The 12,925-nt window shown below is 51.9% G+C and overlaps 1 long non-coding RNA gene across 1 annotated transcript; it reads right to left on the reverse strand.

The window, feature by feature from the left end:
• Positions 1-1,568: 1,568 nt before the first annotated feature.
• LOC108512022 (uncharacterized) lies at positions 1,569-12,696 on the reverse strand. Its single transcript, XR_001880463.1, has 3 exons — positions 12,614-12,696; positions 11,892-12,082; positions 1,569-1,899 (listed from the first exon to the last, which is right to left on the reverse strand). It is a non-coding gene; the product is annotated as an uncharacterized LOC108512022 (long non-coding RNA).
• Between the last annotated feature and the right edge of the window lie 229 nt (positions 12,697-12,925).

A 12,925-nucleotide genomic window follows, 5' to 3' on the forward strand; every position in this document is an offset into this window, starting at 1 on the left:
GTGGCCTGCAGGCCGCCATTGCACTGATCATTCCATACCACCGGGTCCAGGCCCTTGGGTGTCTGGGGATCTGGAGGCCATTCTGGGAGAGTGGGTTGAGTCCCTCCATGCCGGGGTGAACCAAGCCCGGGCTCATGGCTGCTTTAGGGAGTAGTCACTGCCCTTCACTGCCCGTGGGCGGTCCGGCGCCTCCCTGCTCTCTCTCGGTCTCCCTGGCCTGCGTGTGCACTCTCTTCTGTTCACCTGGCAGAGGCCCCTCTTCTGTACATTGGGAACCAGGTTGCGCCTTGTGCACAGGGTGTGGGGAGGAAGGGTATGCATTCATGCAAAAAGCAGAGCCACTGCACCCTACCTGACCTCTTGGCCCTCCTCTGCAAAGCTCCTGTCCCTTAGCGGGAGGGCTGAAGGAGGGCTCGCCCCCTGCCCCTGCGGCCCCGCCTCCCTCAGCTCCTCACCGACGTAAACCGTTCTCTGCGTGCCCCCTGCATCCATTTCGCAGATGGGAACACTGACGCTTGACAGTCACCTCACCAAGGTTGCCGGCTGGGAAGTGACAGAGTCAGAACTCAAATCCGGCATTTGTCCCGGGGCCCTGACCAGGGAGTCCTGCTGCCCCAGGATGGGTTGTGGAAAGAATGAATGGGAGTAGTGAATGAATGAATTTTACAAACCCAGGTCCAGGGAGGGAAAAGGATGGGGGAGGGGAGAGCCGAGGAGAGGGAGCCCCTCCTACCCTTTCCCTGATGATTGGTTTTTAAAGCTCGGGCAGACCCAGCCCGAGTGGGGAGGTCAAAGGTGGCCACTGATGGCTGTCACTCAAGCAAAATAGCCCCGTTTTCATTTTTCACTTGGGCCCAGACCCCTCCAAACAGACAGTGATTAGGCCCTGATTGAGCCTTTCCTCCGCCTGATGACTCCCACATGTGACCCGCTCCCAAATTACATGCAAATGTTCCGCGGACGAGCTGCTGAAAGCCCCCGCCCGCCCCTGCCTCCGCCCGCACCGCTGGGAGGGGCTGCAACCCGCCCCGCGCAGACCCCCTCTCCCGCAGACCCCTCCCCGCAGGTGCGCGTCCAGGTCCGGCTTTACCTTACCTGCGTCCTCTCCGCGGCTCCGCGAGCAGGTGCGAGGCCTCGCGCTCCGCAGCGCCGCCTGCCGGTGACGTCTGGCCTCCGTTTGCTCATCTGTGAAGAGGGCACGACGGAGGCCAAAGGGTGCGTGTGGGCTTTGGCACAGCCTGTGCGCGGTGCATTGTGTTCTCCAACCGGAACAGGGACGGTGGCGGCGGCGAAGGCCATGACTGTAATTGCTGTTAGAGTCATACAGCTGAAATGCTACGAGCACCGACTGTGAGGCCACAGTGCTAGGCTCAGAGGAGGCGCAGCACTCAGTGCCCACCCGGCCTGGGGCAAGTCACTGGATCTGGCTGCCCCCGATTCTCACCGATGGAATAGGGGTCACAAGAATGCCCACCTCACAGAGGTGTGGAGAAACAGAATAAACACACTCATCTACAGTGCTTACAACGGCACCGGCCACAGAGTATTACGTTTATAACTGATGCTGTGCAATTCTGGGGAGCGCAGCGCATAAAGAGGGGGCTTTGTGGGCAACAACCTGGGACGGGGCAGTCCTGCAGCCGGAACAGCCCCCATGTCTCACTGCCCCACGCAGTGATCCCAGCAGCTGCTGTCCTGGAGGCTTCTGGGCGCCAGTCAGTCCTGGAAGCACCTCTGTGGCCAGCTCCTTCATCCTCAGGTCAGTCCCGCCAGGTTGGTTACACCACGAGTTTCATTTTCAGAGGAGGACATTGTGGCCCAGAGAGGTTTGGCAGCTGGTCGGTGTTGGAGGTATCCTGAGGCTGGCCTCACCTGCAACTTGGGAGCTGAGGCCCTGGCCTGCAGAGGGCAGAGAGGACAGCTAGAGGAGGCTGCCTTGCGGTCAGCCTAGAGGCCTCAGCTCATCCTAGGCCAGCACCTCCTTAGATTATCCCACCTAGGCCCTCAAAGGGCACGACTCCTCTCCGCAGCATCCTAGGGGTGCATCCATACAGGGCCTGGTTACATGCCTCCTGTGACGGGGAGGTCAGTCTCATGCCTGGGAGAGCACTGCAGCCCTGAGTCAGGGGAGAGAAAGGACTTCCTATTGCACAAAGTCTCCTTAGCTTCAGGAACCATGCTTGTCTCACTCACTTGGGTCAATCACTGTGAAGAACACACTGAACACACACACACACATGGAGAGGAGGAGGGGGAGGAAGAGAAAGTAAGACAGAGAGGAGAGAGGCCCACTCATGGACCCAGGGAAAGGTGCAGCTCTGGGAGGGAGATGATCAGGGTGTGCAGTAAGTCCCCAGGGCAAAGGGCTTTCAGAGAGAGATTGGGTTGGGGTTGGGAGAATTTGTGCTTTGGGCTGGGGAAGAGGGGAGTGAGGCTGAGGCAGAGAGGAAGGCAAGTGTTGGAAGCAGCTGAAGAAGGAAGGAGCAGGCAGGTGGGGGGCAGAGAGTTGGGGCCTTTGGCTTACCCATTTGAAGTGACCAAGAGCTCTTTCTGGGGACAGGCTGAGTGGACAGAGTGAGGAGGAAGGAGATGAAGACATGAACACTGCCAGGCTGCAGAGGGTTATTGGGCAGGTTGCGCACTGCACACAGGAGCTCCAAGGAGTCCAGCCAGCTCCTGCTGGACACGCTCAGGGAAGGCTGAAGCCTGCGGCCAAGAGGGGCATCTTCCCCTGAATCCCACAAAGGTACCCTAAGGCTAGCAGGTCCTTGGGCAGGCTCTGGGGGAAGGGAGGGCACTCGGGAAGACTGAACTGCTGGCTGGTGGTTTTGTCTGTCTGTGAATTTTGAGGCGAAAAGGACCAGGGCCTGTGCAAACATTGGTTGGGGAGCAAGTCAGGACAGAGAAGAGACCCTGTGGTGACTTGCCTTGGGTCACAGGGCCAGCAGTGACACAGGTGGGAATTGCCCCCACCCTCTAACCGTGCTGGCCACCCCTGCCCCTTGCACAGTGGCCCTCCATTCCTGGGCAGGAAGCCGGCCGAGCCCCTCCCTCGCCGGCAGGTGGGTGGCCCCTCATCAGCCTGATGTGGAAAGTGAAATAACTTCTCCCAATTACCCTCGAATCTGGAAACTTTTTGTGCCTCCGACATTTCCTCCAGCCTGGGAGTTAATCAGCCCTTTGGCCGTCCCCTTGCTGGGGCCGGGCGTGGGGGCACCAGGGGCAGTTGTGCCCTAGAAAATTATTTCTCATCACCAATTATTGCCCATTAGAGCTAATGGTTGCGCTTAATCACCGTACACTTATCTGGGGTTTTTTAAGCCACTGGAACGGCCTCCCCTCCACCTCCTCCCCCCACCCCAGTTCTCTCTTGAGCAAAGCTGAAGCCATTGCCAGAAATATATATTTTTTTAACCAAATCACACATCTGATACCGTTTTGTTTGAAAAATGAGCTGCCCTCCCCTTTCTCGTGTCTGCTGGTCACACAGCCTGTGAAGTTGCGGGACAGCAATGGGACCTCCGTGGGGTGCATTCCCAAGGCCTCTGGGGGAGGTGAGACTCTTCCTCCCCAACAACTCTGCAAGGAGGAGGATACTTAGCCCCAGTGACAGATTAGGAAACTGAGGCTCGGAGGGATGTGCTGAAGGTCACCAAGGAATGCTGTGAGGCAGCATGAGTTAGCCCCGAGCCTTTTCTGCTTCAGTCTAGGTGCCAGAGATGGAGCAGGAAGGCAGTCCTGGGGAATTCTCACACTGTTGGAATTGGGACCAGGTGAGTCAGGTGGAATGCGGCTCACCCACAGCAGCCCTGCTAGGCCAGGACATCAAATCAAAAATTCTTTTGAAAACATTATTCACATGTCCAACCAAGAAATGGGCAGACTCAGATGTTCCACTCTGCACACACAAAACCTTTGGTTCATGTGGGCAGTTCATGATTTTCTTGGGCAGAAATCTGCTCCACAATCTCTTTCCAAAGAGATGCCAGAGCCTCTTTGAGCCTTGGTTTCCTTATCTGCAAAATGGGGCTCTGATTCCTGAAAGAGCAGGGCTGCTGTGAGGACTCCAGGTGCTGCCTTGCACCTGTAGCTAGTGTGGAGGGTCAAGGAATGGGCACAGAGGGGCCTGGGAGCAGCTCTGTCCCTAGAGGGATGGCATGAGGAGGGCTGGAGACAGGTACCAGGGTCACAGGGCTGTTGCCTGCTGCCACAAGCCAGGGCCTGAGACCACACGGTCCAACAAGCTAACTTGTTCCATTGACCATTGCTGGAAACCTGAGAGCCTCAGGCAAAGCCTGTGGGGCCTACAGAGGTGGGTTCACTCATTTGGAAGTTCTTCAAGATCTCCAAGCTGGGCACACAGCAAAAGAAAAGACAGGAGGCTAATCCCCACTTCCAGGGCACTTAGGAGTGGATCAGGGAGAGGGAGGATAAACAGGTGTCAGATTAGTCACCCAGATCACTCCAGCTCAACCTACAAAAAAGCATGATGGAATGGTAAGCTATTATAGAATACGATGTGGTGTGTGTATGTAAGGTCTTGAATGCATACACACATCTTGTATATCTGGCTCTGTCTGCTGAGAGAGCTCTGAAGCAGACACCTCAGTGGCAGTGAGCACACCCTGTACCCAGATGTTGGTCTCTAATACCATCCGTAGGAATGAGATCCAGGGCTCCTCGGAGAAATGGCTGATTCCAAACTTGGGGCAGGAACAATACATTATAAGCCTGGAACATGTTGTTATACACTAAAAAAGGAAGATTATACGCTGTTTATACAGGTATATAATATCTGACCCTGGACCAGATGTGGTGGTGAAGGGGAAAGATATGCAATAAAGGGCAGCATTGCATCAGGGCAGCATTGTGTCACTTGACAAAACTGTGGCAGGCTTGTGGCTCTAAAAAAAAGACTCTCTCCCCCTCCGTTTCCCAGTTGAGAGCCACCTGGGAAATGTTGGGGGAAGATTTGGGTGGAAAAATCAACATTTTGCAGGCATTGTGGCAAAGATTGGCTCAGGCAAAAGTCATAAATGGCTGATAAATCTGGTAGAAAGCTTTGACAAGGAGTAGGGTATTTGCACCCTCTGTAGGTGTCTCCTCATAGACCAGGTATTCAATGCAAGGAGTGGGGAAAAGTTATACAGTGGAGAAATCAGGACCCACCCTGACAGGGTGACAAAAATCGACCACTGACCACCACGGGGGTGCAGGTGGGCATCGGGGGCCACCAGTTGTGATGTCCTAGAAGTGCACATCCCTAACACCACTGACACCAGGTTGGAAGGCACACACAGGAGGAAATGCAGACACCCAAACAGGAGGAAATGCAGACAAACTCCAAGTGAGAAACATTTCACTAAAAACACTGTATTCTTCAAAAATGTCAATGCAATATAAGACGACAAAAGATTATGGACACCATTTCAGGCTGAAGGAGACCAAAGAGACAAAACAACTGAATATAATACCTGACTGCGGATCAGATGGAGTGATGGAGGGGAAAGACATGCTATAAAGGGCAGCATTGCATCAGGGTAGCATTGTGTCAGTTGACAAAATTGGCACATGGATGGCAGATTAAAGTGTTTTGTCAATGTTCATGTTAATTTCAATGTCACCAAAGTCAAGAATGGAGCTGTAGTTACCTAAGAGCATAACTATCTTTTTGAAACCCACACCAAAGTATTTCGGGGTCAAGGGCTATGACATTTGCAATTTACCCTCAAAATGTGTCTCACAGAGGAGAGACACAGTGATAGAGACAGAGAGAAAGAACAAGAGCAAATCACACAGTAAATAATACAAAGTTAACAGTAGGTGAGGAGTACGCAGGTGTTTTTAGTCCCATTCTCCTCCCTGCAAATTTTCCATAAATTGTATATTGTTTTCAAATAAAATGTTTTTTAAAAAGTGATGTGGGTAGGGGGCGCCTTGAGATGCAAGTGGTCAGGGATGAATGCTCTGAGGAAAAACATTTGGGCAGAGGCCTGCAACATGAGAAGAAATCAGCCAGTGCTCCAGAGGAAGGGAATGGCATGTGCAAAGGCCCTGGGGTGGGAAGACAGGTTGGGTGTGCTCGAGACAGAGTGGTGTGGGGAGGAGGAGCAGGGAGACAATGAGGCTGAGGATGTTGGTGGGGACCAGGCAGGTCCTGGTGGGGAATTGGGGATTTAGTCTTAGTGCAATAGAGGCAATAGGTGGCTGCCCATAACCCCAGGGATGCCACTGGGTGAGAGAGAGTTCCTCCTTTGCTTATTCAACAAATATGTATTGAGTCCCTCTCCATGTCCTGGACTACTTGGGAAAGGTGATGGTGCAGAGAGAGCTTCTAGTGCTTTGGGAACAGTCACTAGGTAGATGGAGAACGTTCTGCTATGAAGGGGGTAGAGATTTGCCCTGATTATAGTTTCAGGGTCTAACAGTCAGGGTGGGCTGGGTTCCACTGCAGTAACAAACAAGCCCACCATCTCATGTCTGCACACACAAAAATGCATTTTTCAGTCAGTTACATGATGTGCCTTCACGGGCCAGCCCATCAGTCACCCAGGGGAAGGGGACAGGGCTTCTACCCTGAAGCTGCACATGTTTCTTCTGCTCACATTTCATTTGCCAAGCAAGTCACACAGCCACACCTAACTTCAAAGGGACTAGGGACATGCCCAGAATGAAAGGGAGAAGCAGGTGTTTAGGAATAGCTGCAAAGACAGCCACAGGGACAGAAGGAAGCTTGCAGCCTATACAGCTGTCCATCCAATGTTTGGCTGGGAATGCGCCATAGGGACTAGCAGTAATACTTCGGCCTGGCACGTGACAGTTTCCAGACCAGCAAGGCTTTCTGCCCCCAAGTGGCTGAAGTGGGCAGTTAGGTGAGCTAAATGATCATTAGTGGGAAGGAGAATGGCCTGAGACTGGGACCCTGGGGAGGGACGCCAGCATGTCCGCAGCAGGCAGCTAAAGTGACAAGGGGCCTGGAGACCCCAACTCCTGGGGAGCTGGGGCTGCTACACTCAACTAACAGCCTAAGTAGAAAGTAGTGACATCTACTCACTGTCCCCCGTCTCTGAGGGCCAGTCCTGGGGCAGGAGTAGCTGATGGAGTCCTAAGGGCTAGGAGAGCAGAACTGGGTCCCTGGGAGGGGTGGGGGCATGGCAGAGATCAGCAGTAAGGGCACAAAAATGGAGAGGGCTGCTTGACAGGTGATGAGCTCCCCATCATGCAGGGCATGCAAGTAGAGCAGCAGATGCCCAACATCTAGGGAAGCCGTAGAGGAACTTCCTGGGATCCAAGGGCCCTTCCTGTCTCCCAGAGTCTACATTTCTAGTGAGAACGGTGGGGGAGAGCCAGGTAAGAGAGGGAGCGTGTGTTCGGAGAAAGCAGGTAGTGGGAAGGGCAGTAAAACTAGGGCCATTGGGGGTAAATGAGGAATGACCTTAGCCATCTCCATCAGTCCTCTACCTCTCCCCAGCTTGCAGGCCACCCCTCCAACTCAGTGACTGTGGGTCACCTCTGTCTGTGGCCAGGCCCTCCGAGTTTCCCGTCATGAACAATGCCCCTGAAAGACCCTAAGGCGTGTTGCAGGGACGAGCAGAAGACAGGCTGCTCACATCATCCCTTCTCACACCATGGGGCATGGCCTCAGAATGTTTCAGTCTTTCCCCGAGTGCCTTGGGGATGTCAGCGGCTCTGCATAAAGTCAGGCCACGGTGCTACCCACGGGCTGTGATGTGCGGCCAGCAGCAGGCAGTGGAGCTCGGTGAGTTTATTTCTCTCTCCTGCCCTCAGTCCAGAACACAGGGGTACAACCCTGAATGCCAGGAGGAGGAATCAGCCAGTTATCCGTGGTCAGACCCGGAGGTTGCAGAGAAATAACTTTGTTGTTTGTACAGGGGTCCCTGGAGGAATCAGAAAAAACAGCCATTCTGAAGTCAGACCCCTGAGTGGCCTGGCTGGCCATAGTATCCCCACTTTCTATTGCCCCAAGGGAAGCCCTGTGCTTGGCTAGGCTGGTGTTCCATCTGTGACCAGGGGAGACACAAAAGGCTTACAGCCCCTGGGAGGGAGCAGGTTTCTGTGGAACTAAGGAAACTCTAGAAAATCTCTTGTACAACGTGTCTGGGCCACCTCCATCTGTAGACCCTGGAAGCCCTTGGCTCATTACCTCACCCTCAGCTCTGAATCTCACCGTTCAGGGCTGCAGCCACAGCAGAACAGCTCTGCCTCCACCCGGATGTTCCTGCTGAAGCCCCCGGCCTCACCCTCCGGGCGTCCTGAGCGGTGGCACCTCCACAGTGGAGACCCATCCATCACAGAGCCCATCAACGGCCCAGCGCCACCCGGAAGGGGCCAACGCCGATGTCAACTAGGGCCACTCTGAAAGCCGCCAGGGCGCGGCCCCAAGGGCAAGATGGATGGGCGTAACCAGCCACTTTAAGGCTGTGTTTATGGGACACCCAAACAGCTGGTCAATCCCCCGGGACCATCACTCACCCGGCTACCAGGGGTCCCTGACAGGCTTGGAGATTGTGTTGCCGCCTTAACTCCGGCAGCACTTAGAGTCTTAGCCTATCAGGCTGAGGGATCCCGTCCCAGCCACCGGCGCTTGACAGATGAGGCACCTGAGCCCCAGCAAGGAGGGCACGTGGCTGCCAGGATCACCCAGGTTGTGAGCAGAAGATGGGCTTGAACCTGGTCCCACCTCCAGCCAGGGCTCCTAGGGCCCTCCAGTCTCCTGTGCACACACCCAGGCCTTAGCTTGTCTCTGGCACTTTTAGTAATGGAGGGCTTGTCCACCTGGATGTACGAGCTCCCTCTAGAGACATACCTGAGTTTTGATTTAGTCACGTTCTCATGTTCTACTCAGGGGAGCCCAGAGAGGAGCTGCACTTTTACTTCCTCGAGGAAATGACCTCCCCTTCCTCTCTTCCTCCCTTCCTTCCTTCCTCCCTTCCTTCCTTCCTCCCTTCCTTCCTTCCTTCCTTCCTTCCTTCCTTCCTCCCCTCCCTCTTTCCCTTCCTTCCTTCCCTCTTTCTCTTCCTTTGTTCCCTCTTTTCCTTCCTTCCTTCTTCCTTCCTTCCCTCTTTTCCTTCCCTTCCTTCTTTCCCTCCCTCTTTTCCTTCCTTCCTTTTTTCTTCCCTCTTTTCCTTTCTTCCTTCTTTCCATTCCTTCTTTCCCTGCCTCCCTTCTTTCCTTCCTTCCCTCCCTCCCTCCCTTCCTTCCCTCCTTTCCTACCTTCCCTCTTTCCCTCCCTCCCTTCCTTCCTTCTTTCTATCCCTTCCTTCCCTCCTTTCTTCCTTCCCTCTTTCCTTCCCTTTTCTTCCTTCCTTCCTACCCTCTTTCCTTCTTTCCTTACTTCCTTCCTTCTTTCCCTCCCCTCCCCTTCCTTCCTTCATTCCTTCCCTCCCTCTTTCCCTTCTTTCCTTCCTTTTTTCTTCCTTCCCTCTTTTCCTTCCTTCCTTCCTTCCTTCCTTCCTTCCTTCCTTCCTTCCATGTTTCTCTTCCTTTCTTCCTTCCTCCCTTCCTTCCCTCTTTCCCTCCCTTCCTTCCTTCCTTCCTTCCTTCCATGTTTCTCTTCCTTTCTTCCCTCCTCCCTTCCTTCCCTCTTTCCCTCCCTTCCTTCCTTCCTTCCTTGCCTCTTTCCCTTCCTTCCTTCCCTCCCTCCCTTCCTTCTTTTCCTCCCTCCCTCATTTCCTTCCCTCCTTCCTTCTTTCTTTTCCTTTCTTCCTTCCTTCCTTCCCTCCCTCTTTCCCTCCTTCCTTTCCCTCCTTCCTCCTCCCTCCCTCCTTCCTTTTGATAGATGAGGCTGTTGATGTAGGAAACAGAGAGCATAGAAAATCTAGCCCAGAGTCACTACCTACACCTCAGACAGCCCAAAGAAGTCAGTAGATTGGGGTTTCTGAGGAAGAAAGAATCTGGTGAAGGAGGTCACCCCACTTCATAGCGAAGCTTGTTTCTTCCTAGGGAGGAGGGCAGGAGGGTTAAAGAAAGAACACAGGCTCACCTCACTCTGTCCCTTTGATTTTACCTCCTCCTCACGAGTCTCCATGTCCCCATGTGTGAAGAGGGGTCGCTAACATGTATAGGGCTGGGTGAGCGGGGAATGAGATGGTGGGTGTACCATTGATTTCCTCATGATGAGATGCCTTGTAAAACCAACAAGTATTGTTCCTAATAAAAACAACATGAGCCAGACACAACTGTTTCTCATAAAGTGCCATTTTAAGGTAGTCAGCTTCAGAAAGAAATTTGTTACAAAGAACAATATACAAACCCACCATATGCAAAAATTATCTCAAAATGGATCAAAGACCTAAACGTAGGAGGTAAAACTACAAGGGCTCTTAGAAGAAAACTAGAAGTAAATCCTCGTATCCTTGGATTCTTAGATATGCCACCAGAAACATAAGCAACAAAAGAAGAAACAGATACATTGGACTTCATCAAAATCAAAAACTTTTGTGCCTCATAAAACACCATCAGGAAGGTAAAAAGAGAACTCACAGAGTGGGAAAAAAATATTTACAAACTATATATCTGATAAAGGTCTTTTGTCCAGAATATAAGAAGAACTCAACAGTAAAGACAAATAACCCAATTTTTTTCAGTGGGCAAAGGATCTGAATAAATATTTATTCAAACATTTTTCCAAATATTGGCAATACAAATGCCCATAAGTGCATGAAAGATGCTCAATACCACTGTGCAAATGAAGTCCACACTGAGATACCACTTCATAGCCACGAGGGTGGCTAACATCAAAAGCACACATGATAGCAAGCACTGGTGAGGATGCAGATAAGGTGAAACCCTCATATCTTGCCAATGGGAACACAAAATGGTACAGCTGCTACGGAAAACAGTTTAGCAATTCCTCAAAATGCTAAAAAGAGTTACCGTATGACCGCAATCCACTTCCAGGTGCATGCCCAGGAGAAATGAAAACATCCACATAAAAACGCACACATATGTTTATAGCATCATTCTTCACAATAGCCAACAGGCGAAAACAACCCAAGAGTTAACCAACAGACGACTGGATAAAGAAAATGTGGCAGACACATACAATGGAATATTATTTGCCCACAAAAAGGAATGAAGTGCTGATTCATGCTGCAATATCAATGGACCTTAAAAACATCATGCTAAGTGAAGGAAGCCAGGCACGAAAGGACAAATAGCATATGATTCATGTATACAAAATGTCCAGAATAGGCAAATCCATAGAGGTAGAAAGGAGATTGGGGGTTGTCAGGAGCTCTGGGGACACGGTGTAATTTAGGAGTGACTGCTAACAGGCATGGGTTTCCTTTTAAGGGGATAAAACGCTCTGGAATTAGTGATGATGGCTGCACAACTCTGAGTACTAAAGCTATTGAATTGTACACTTTAAAACAGTGAATTGTATGTTATGGGAATTATATCTCAATAAAGCTATTATGTCTATTAAAAAGTAGTTATCCGAGCTGCTGCTAGGCAGTGCCTCAAAGCCATTTTTGAGAATTCCTGCTTTTTTCATTCTGGCTGCAAGTTGCGGTCAGGTGGGTGAGGGCTGCAGGATTTTATAGGGGAGTAGGGATTCCTCCACCATTTGGTTCCAAACCTCCTTCAAAACCCTGCAATCATTGGGAGTAATTAATGACTATTTGGAATTTTTTAACAGAGATACCAGCCCATATGTGGTTAATAAATAAAGGGAAAAATTGTCCATCAGAACCTACAATGATGCGTGAGTTTAGCGTGGTGCAATATCTGCAATGGAGACATTAAAAACATTGGAAGCAGCCCTCCCAAGTGCTCACAGTCCTTGGCAACATAATCCCCCTCTTGAGAATATTTGTCTTATCATAATTACTTAAAAAGCAAGAAGCTGTATGCACATGATGACCTACCTTAGGGCTGGAGGAACAACAGACCCTTCCCATGTTTCAAATCAGAGCACCGAGGTGTAGCGAGGTCGTGGCCAGCTTGGGAACAGCCAGTGGGTGAGTGGCGTGGCTGGGGATGGCCATGGTGTCATAACCCTTCCTGAGCTATGTCCACCTCTTCATGTCAAACAAGCTTCACAGAAATGAGAGGAAGCCTAAATCCCAGAGGGTGTGGCAAAGTCAAGGGTGGCCCACAGATGAGGTAGAAGAGCATGAAAACTTCGAAAAGGTAGGACGGGAAAGCTTTACAGCAGAGGAAAATGCCCACGGAGGGCTTGAGCGGGACAGATGTTTTCCGTGTGTTGGCCTCTCACAGCATACCTGAGGCCAGCAGGGGCTAGAGAGTGGGGCTCAGCCCACAGAGGGAGTCACAGAAAACCCTCGTGTGCTTAGAATACAGGGCGTTTAAGGCAGAGAACTGGTTGAACATCCTAGAGAAAGGTGGGCTGCACTTCGTGCCAGCAGGAAGCTGCTGCCGCCAAAGCTGGAGGACAGAGAGCAGTGGCACCATGGTTCACATCATCCAGGGCACCTGCAGAGTGCTTGGGCCATGCACGTCTCCGGGCACAGATGAGAGGGAGGGACACCCGCCAGCTTCTCCCCTCCACCTCCGTCTCCCGCAGGGAAGGGCGGTGAGGAAGGGCTCGAGAGCAATGGGCCAGTGGAAAGGGGAAAGAGGAACGTACCCCTTCTGCTGGGCCACTGCGCAAATCAGCGTCCCAGACTGGGTTTAGATGCAGGTTGATGGAGCTTGGGAGGTCAGAGTGACCGACCACTGTCTATGTCTCATGTCACAAGCCCCTGCAGGCTCTGCCACACCCTCCACTATGATTCACCCCTTTTTCCTTCCATGGATTTCTTTCTTTTCCTTAATTGAATTTACTTCAAAGGAGCCTTTTTACCACTACTATAAAACCCAACAGAACTTGCCATAAACTGAAGCATAGCCAGGAAAGTGAAGACAACAGGAAGCACATGACGAGATTAAATTCTAGAAT

Source organism: Rhinopithecus bieti, unplaced genomic scaffold (assembly GCF_001698545.2).
Source record: "Rhinopithecus bieti isolate Rb0 unplaced genomic scaffold, ASM169854v2 scaffold_29034, whole genome shotgun sequence".
Taxonomy (NCBI): Eukaryota; Metazoa; Chordata; class Mammalia; order Primates; family Cercopithecidae; genus Rhinopithecus; species Rhinopithecus bieti.